At 45.5% G+C, this 7867-nt stretch overlaps 1 long non-coding RNA gene across 2 annotated transcripts; it reads left to right on the top strand.

The window, feature by feature from the left end:
• The first annotated feature begins 1627 nt into the window (after positions 1 to 1627).
• On the top strand, positions 1628 to 7457 carry LOC144944458 (uncharacterized). 2 transcript variants are annotated; one of them, XR_013639594.1, is made up of 4 exons: positions 1628 to 1921; positions 2950 to 3080; positions 7042 to 7114; positions 7402 to 7439. It is a non-coding gene; the product is annotated as an uncharacterized LOC144944458 (long non-coding RNA). The 2 variants fall into 2 exon arrangements; XR_013639593.1 differs by lacking the exon at positions 7042 to 7114 and having other exon boundaries at positions 7402 to 7457.
• The last annotated feature ends 410 nt before the right edge of the window (positions 7458 to 7867 follow it).

Below are 7867 nucleotides of genomic sequence, written 5' to 3'. Positions count from 1 at the left end.
AGCAGCTCAAGCACGTACCGAGACTTGCTGTTTGTATCACGACTTATGAAAGCACGATTGTAACTCAGCTCTGCACTTTACATCATCTGTACCGTCGCAGGACGCCAGCTTAACAGCTTCATTGGGCCCTACCCACTGACATAAATAAAATGTACATTTCACTTCAACTCAGTCCCCGAAGAAGCTCCCGTCACGTGGAGCAACACCCGCAGTGCAACAACAACATCGGAGAGCTGCCCAGGAAAAGTGCAGCGTTGACCCAACGCGACAAACTACGCAGCAGCAGCAGTAGAAGTAATAATTCCCATTGTTCAAAAGTGCTACCGCTCTTGAGAGCTATCGTGATTTTTTCTCCAGTAGACAGATCCTTTTTGTGCAAAAGTTGATTAATTAGATTGGAACTTTATCATGTGACACATGATTATATAGTAACTTACCACACCAATTTGTACAGAGTAACTTTATGATTATTATACCACCCGAAGAAATGATTGTGCAAATCGAATAACCATCGTGTCTCAAGTTTCCAACATTGTTTGACCACGCCTTGTCTTGACTCTTGAGGTTTGCCAATCTGTAAATGAGAAGCAAACTGTTTATCCGTACATTTGAAGGGCATTATAATTATTATCACAGAGTCTTGCGTTAGGATGTTTGGCCAATTACATGAATGGCTGTTTGTCTTGCGGGAGTCAGCCGGGGAACCGGGAGCGAACCCACCCCGCGCGGACACGTGGGGAAGGCACACGGTGCGAGTGCGGGTTCGGGTCTCGGTGGTGTGCATGTGTGCACTGGAATCCCAGCTACCTGGGTTCAATTCCTGCACTTGCACCTTGCAGGTATGTTTGAAACTTAAGTTGGCCTGGGCCGTCCGTAGGTTGACTCGGCATAAAAGGTTTAAATCATCCAATGGTGCTGTAAGCAACGACGAGACAATGGCCCGTTGTGTCCACACCGCTGCCTTCTAATTCCACGTCACCAGCAGTGCCGGTGTGTACGCGTTCGGATGCTTACACGCCGGCACATTTGGCAAAGCAAAATAAATCCAATATGAATGTAACAATTTGTATAACCAGCAGTGATACGAAACATGGAAATTGAGGCTTCCTTGACACTAACCGTGTTGGTCTGTGATTTTATCTCTTAAAAAACGCGACAAAACGCAATGTGGGAATTGAATTCCTGACAACGTGTTAGCAACTCCAGAAGCCCTGACAGGGGCTGACGTGCATATGGCGCATACGACAATATCCCATCTGCTAACTCATTATGACCTAGATACCATCCTCCCAGCGTTTAGCTTTCAAAGGCATCGTATCCGATGAGTTCTCGGTGTTTTTCCTGCCATCGTCCACAATTTGCTGGCTGTCGACATGAATCTGGTCGGAATCGTCAACACGTGTCAGGGATTATGCTTAAACGCCCCCCCCCCCAAACCGCTGGTGTGTGTGTGTTGCCCGGGCAACGCCAGGAAGACCAAATTAAGTTTACAGCTGAAAAACTGCAAAGTCAGTGCGATGGATTGGAGACGACGCGCAAGGTAATATCGCGCCTTGCCTCTGGGTGGATGTGTGCCATGTCGTGACACAGAGTCACAGGCGAGCAGGCGCGGCGTCGTCGGGGGGAGAGAGAGAGACGCTTGGACTGCACCCAACGCAGGCGGACACCCCTCGGTGGTGTCCGCCTGTCTGCCCGCAAGCGTGCAGATAGATGCCTTCATCTGAGAGCCATCGCTTGCAATCTGATAGCCGTTGGATAGATCGAACCTGGCAGCGCGCAACGATTTCGGGCGTGCGGAGAGGCGAGCGTCGAAGTGTCCCAGCAGCTTCGTGTGGCAGCCGCCCGCGGAGAAGCAACGCGAGCTGAGGGCCACGCGGCCGGCTCCTCGTCGCCACCGCCCCGAGCCCCGTGCCGACTCAAGGTGCCCTCACTCCTCCAAGAGTTTCCCTTCAAATGCATCTCACTGCCTTCTCGGCAGCGAACGAGCGGCTTGTCCCGTGAGAGTCGCCGCTGAGACAGATGCCTCTTGGGTAAAGTGGAAATAGATGACTGAATACTCTTGATTTCGATTTAAAGCTTTCGTGACTGCAGGGATTCATCTTCTTGGTTATTTTGGTAAAGTCACGTAGAATGGAAATAGTAAAATAATAAAAATAAAAAATAAAATAATTCTCACGACGTTTCGGCCCCAACGTAAGCAGCCGTCCTCAGGTGGAGAACAGGTCTGTCAAGAATACCCAGGACGGCTGCTTGCGTTGTGGCCGAAACGTCGTGAGAATTATTTTATTATGTTTTAATTTTATTATTTCCCTTCTACGTGACTTTACCGAAAGAACCAAGAAGATGAATACTCTTGCTTGGTTGGCCATCGCCTCCTCTTCGCACGAATACGTTGGGGGGGGGGGGAACGACCGTCAGTCGCAGTGCTGATAAGGATTTTGACAAAAATCTGGGCTGGGTCGATGCGTGAAAATACACTAAGGCACCCCAATCGAGTTTCGAGGTTACAGTGAACATCATCGCACACAATGACCACGTGCACTTTAAAGCAAAGATTCGGCGGTGCGTCTTGTAATCCAGCAACTGCATGTGTGCACGTGACCAGGTATGTATTCAACGTTAGTTGACACCGCGCACACGCATTGGGTGTGTCGGACTGCCCGCGGCGTCCTTTAATCCAGAGAATACGGTAAATTATTTGTTGCAGAATGAGGAATACGGTAAATTATTTGTGTATAAAGAAGAATACGGTTTTTTTGTTGCTGTGCAGAATGAGGAAAATGCAATTCGTAACTGTGCACACAATGTAGCGGTGCTGGGCTTGAGAGTGTGAGGTGGAGTTCGGAGCTCGAGTGTTCGTGTCTGTTCCACTCTCAATGGGTATTCCAAAGCTTTCTTTGTCTGAGGCACGAAGTGGCTTCTGTCTCTGTCTGTATTACGAGTTGCCAGGTTGCTTCTGTCTCAAAGTCTCCTCGTCACCGCCGCAGCACCGACGAGCCGACAGCTGGACCAGAGGAGATCCGACGTCACGTGGAGAACGCTGCCAGACGGGCTCGCTGACATGCAGCAGCAGCAGCACGGTACAGTCTCGCACTTCTCACAGATACTTAATAGACCCCACGGAGACTTGGTGGATTTAATTATGATCATGCGCTTCATGAAACTTGCACAATAACACGTGTAAAAAAGTGTTAAAATTCCATTATAATAACACAATATTTAGCCTACTGTCAAATCATATATGAAGCGGATATAACAGTTGTAAAAGAGAAAAACAAACATGCCTGTCGTATGATTATGATACGGGGCTCAAACCATGCCATTGTGAGTGGCATAACAAATAAGCAGCACTGGGAATGATCAGCGAAACTTTAAGATCAAATAAAAAATATATGACCAAATATACATCCACGGATTCTAATAAACTTTCAACTCAACTCTCATTCACTGAAATAAGAGTTCTACAAACAAACATGTAGATCATCTGCCTATCATACAGATTCAATATTCTTCTTTTTACTTGCAGACAAATTCACGTAGCAATTTATTAACATTGATTTATAATTGTGTTTTTAATACGCAGTAATTGTATCGACCAAGTGTCAAGGACAGATTTAATGGAACCACATTTCACAATAAAAATAAATCCTTTGCAGTACAATTTTATTTGCTCCGTATATGTTTTCCAATGAAATCATACAATTGTTTATATCCACTGCTGGATGATGGCCTCTCCACGCTCTTGTCTGGGCAGGTGGAGGTTGGACATACTTCACCACGCTGGTCAATTCAGCTTCGTGAGGAGTTGGAGGGGGTGGGAGGCAGAACCAGTTCAGGATAAATAAATACGTCTCCAGGATTAGATATCAGTCACCCACCACTGTTCAGGAATCAAACTCAGGTCACCGGGTTCGTAGCGCAGTGCCCCAATCACTGTGCCCACCGTTACTGCACCCAGACCATGGGACTTTAATGAGCTATAAAAAAAATACTACACTTTTATTTAATTATCTAAATACAGTATTTATTTTTGTAACTGCACGTGAAATGCTAAATAAAGTTTTGATAACTGCGCGTGTCAAATTACACAAATACGTTCATCTTTTGAGTTTTGTTTTGCTACAAATTCCTCCCTGAGGCTTAATCATTTTGTTTTAATTCCAAATTAATATTCATTTCCAAGAAGTGCCTCAACCTATCAATATTTATACAGCGAATGGGCATTCCGTTGGTGAGCTCGTTAAAAGGAGAGGGAGTCGTTTTATTTTAAGCATGCGCTTGTGTGAACTGTTAGCATACTTTAATTTAGCAGAATTTTCAATGACACAAGCTTCTCTGGGTACGCGCCCGAGAAGACAACCACAGACAGCATCGGCGGAGCTCAGAGATGGGGCCTCGTGTGGCAGCGAGATGGAGCGCAGCATCGCACGACCGTGATCGACAGCCATGGCAGAGGGGGGCCTTCATCCAGCAGTGGACAGACCGTGGCTGCTGCTGCTGATGATGTTGATCACCATCAGATTATACAGGGCGAAATTATGCCAATCCAACAGGCTATTTGTACACTGTATGTTGAACTTCTTTTGCACCATACGTAGCCAACAGTGCTTATCAGAGGTGCGGGGGAAGGACAGTAAACTAAAGACAAAGCAGTTCTAAAGAAACGAGTTTCCACTCCACATGATTTAAAAGTGCATAGCTCCAGTGGCTTCATCATTTTGTAAGGAAGAGCGTTCCAGACGGCCACATAAGCGCATCTGAAAGTGCGCGATGCAGTGACCACCGTGTTTGTTTGATAGCCATCCGAAAGCCGCTGCGAGGATGACCAGAGTTCGCGTGATGGATTATGCTCCTTGGCGAGATCAGCTCTTGTGGTTGATTTGTGGCGAGCACTTTGTGAGCAATGCCTCTGACCTTATAAAAGAAGAGATCCGCGTGGTAGAAATGCACGGATTATTTTTTCGTCTCGGAGGAAATTAATTTTGCATTTACTTTGACGTTACTTCGACACCAAATTGTGTTAAGGGAAGGAGTGGAGGCACAGTCGTTATAACACCGCACTATGAACCTGGAGATCAGAGTTAGATTCTAGCCATTGTTTTTATCAATGGTGAGGGATAACTGAACCGGTGCTTGCTGCCTGGCACTTCACTAAGCCGCACTGACGAGCCGTGAGTCTCCTCACAACACAGCGAGAGGAAGCGATAATGCATTAGTTTAATGAAAACATCTGTAGATTATTATATTGCATGTATAGCAGGAGATCCGGGGATTCAATCCTGATGCGTTTATATTTGGAGTTTGCGTGTTCTCCCTGTGGTCACGTGGATTTTTTCTCTGAATCCTCCGGATTTTACCTCCACATGCATTCAGATTATTTAGCTGCTGTAAATGTCCACATGATAAGCCATTGTGTTGAGCTATCATTTGTAGCCAGGTCGCTTCTTAAAAATAAGTTAATACCTCAGTGGGCTTTGCCTGGTAGGATGGGGATGGTTTAGTTGTATTTGTATACTAGCTTGTATGTCCGTCCAAGGACGGGTGTATATTACAGTAAATCTGAAATATTCAATAGAAAAATAGTTCAGCTCATGATTCTAGATTTGAAGTTTTCGTGACTGCAAGGATCCATACTCTTTGTTTTTTCGGTAAAGTCACGTAGGTGAAAAGAAAACAAATTAAATCACGACGTTTCGGAGGCAACACAAGCTTCCGTCTTCAGGTGGAACCGTCACAGCAAAATTACTGTGCTCGTAAGAGGTCACGGTTCCACCTGAAGACGGAAGCTTGTGTTGCCTCCGAAACGTCGTGATTTAATTTATTTGTTTTCTTTTAACCTACGTGACTTTACCGAAAAAACCAAAGAGTACAGCTCATGATTATTAATGAAAGGGGGGTTGCCCCATGTGGAGTGACGTCACCCGCTAATGGTTATTGGGAAGGGGTGCGGCATGTGGAGTGACGTTACCCGCTCATGATGATTAATGAAGGGGGGGGGCTCATGTGGAGTGACGTCACGCGCAGGACACACAGACATTATTGGCTCATTATCTTCTTAATTGTTGGATGATTTGTTTACCTTTCTTGTACTTTGCACTCCTACCGTGTCTTTGTACTGTTTGTTGTTGGACCATTCGAACCCACCCCACTGGATATCTGTGAAAATTTGCTTTATAGCTCATCGGATTACTCGAGGATAAATAAATATTCTGATTATGAAATATTCTGATTCTGATATGATTCATAGAGGTCCATTTCCCTATTCTTTGTCAAATTCTCTGCTGCTCAAGCGAGCGTAGGATGGCCATCATTTACTTTGGCTACCCTGGGACAGCGATGGGAATTCCACACTCCCACAACGGGGGCTAAATAATTGTAGGACCACGTTTATGTTCCTCAAACATTGTAGTCCTTTCTGGGCAACTTCTAACGATTTTGCTTTCCACATCAAAACAGGAAATCAGTTCCCCATCCATGCCTTCATACAATTACTTGTGCGCTGTGCCGTCCGACCGGCCGATCAGAGGCAAACATTTCCCCTCAGTGCTGAAATAATGTAAATGTGTATGCCAACGTATAAAGGAATGCTTTAAAGTGCTCGTAAGAAGTCACAAGAGCAGCTTATATTGTGGCAGAACCATCGAACGAATTTGCCAAGTAATTTAACACGATCTATCCACAAGCTTTAAATAAGCGCAGTACAATGTATTTATATAAATATGGCCTTTGGCTAGCCATCAAACAAAGACAGCCACTTCATCGCGTGTTTCCAGGTGTGCTTCTATCTTCTGAAATGAGGAAGCCAGAGGAGCTATGCACTTTCAAATCTATATTGAAAACCCATTTCTTTAGAATTGCACCTCCGATGAGCACAGTTGGCTACGTACGGTGCGAAAGAAGTTCAACATACATCATATGGGTTCCTTAACAGTGGTGCCACGTACACACAGCTTGAGCAAGAAGGCCGACACAACTGCTTGCTCATGAGCACGTGTGCATGTGTATGTAGTGTGTGTTGAACTTCTTTCGCACCGCACGTAGACAACCGTCCTCATCGGAGGTGCGGAGAAGGAATTTATTTCTGGAGAAGAAAAGGCACATCTCGTCTACCAGTGTAGGAAACACGTAATCATCATTGAGTGCCACTTTGGAGAATATAGATAAGAAAATGAATAAGCAGACAGAATGCTTCCTTTCCATAGTTGCCTCCCCACATGCATGATTTTTTTACATCCCATTGGCCGCACAACCTTCTGGGAGCACATCTTCTAAGCAGCAGTCATTTAATTCAAGCAAATTCTGGACCTGTTTCCACATTCACTGTCTCATCAGCACAGTCATGGTTTCTTAAACCATCTAAATGTAAATGAGCAAATTTTACTTTCTAAAATTGTCCCACAGCGCCCCACCAGATATCCGCCATGATGCTGCGACGGTCCGTGAACAGCACCCATCAGAAGTCGACCCAAACCGGATCTGAAGAACATCCCGCATCCACGAAATAGCGTCGACCAATTAGTGGGCTTCAGGTAACGTGCTCCACAAGCACCTGATCAGCAAGCCCACCACCACCACCACCACACTACATTCTACATTGTAAGGTCGTGCTCATTACACACAAAGTGCTTGCCACAAATGAGCCACAAAACCTCGCTGATCTTGTCAGGGAGCATAAAGCATCACGTGAACTCCAGTCATCCTCGCAGTGACTTTTGGCTGGCCATCGAAGATAGTCACTGCATCGCGCGCTTTCAGATGCGCTTCTGCAGCCGTCTGGAACGCTCTTCATTTCAATATTAGGAAGCCACTGGAGCTACGCATTTTTCAATCTAAATTGAGAAGTAATTTGTCTTGAACTGCTTTTTGT

The sequence above is a fragment of the Lampetra fluviatilis genome, chromosome 35, assembly GCF_964198595.1.
Source record: "Lampetra fluviatilis chromosome 35, kcLamFluv1.1, whole genome shotgun sequence".
NCBI lineage: Eukaryota > Metazoa > Chordata > Hyperoartia > Petromyzontiformes > Petromyzontidae > Lampetra > Lampetra fluviatilis.
This window is presented reverse-complemented; position numbering and strand designations above follow the sequence as displayed.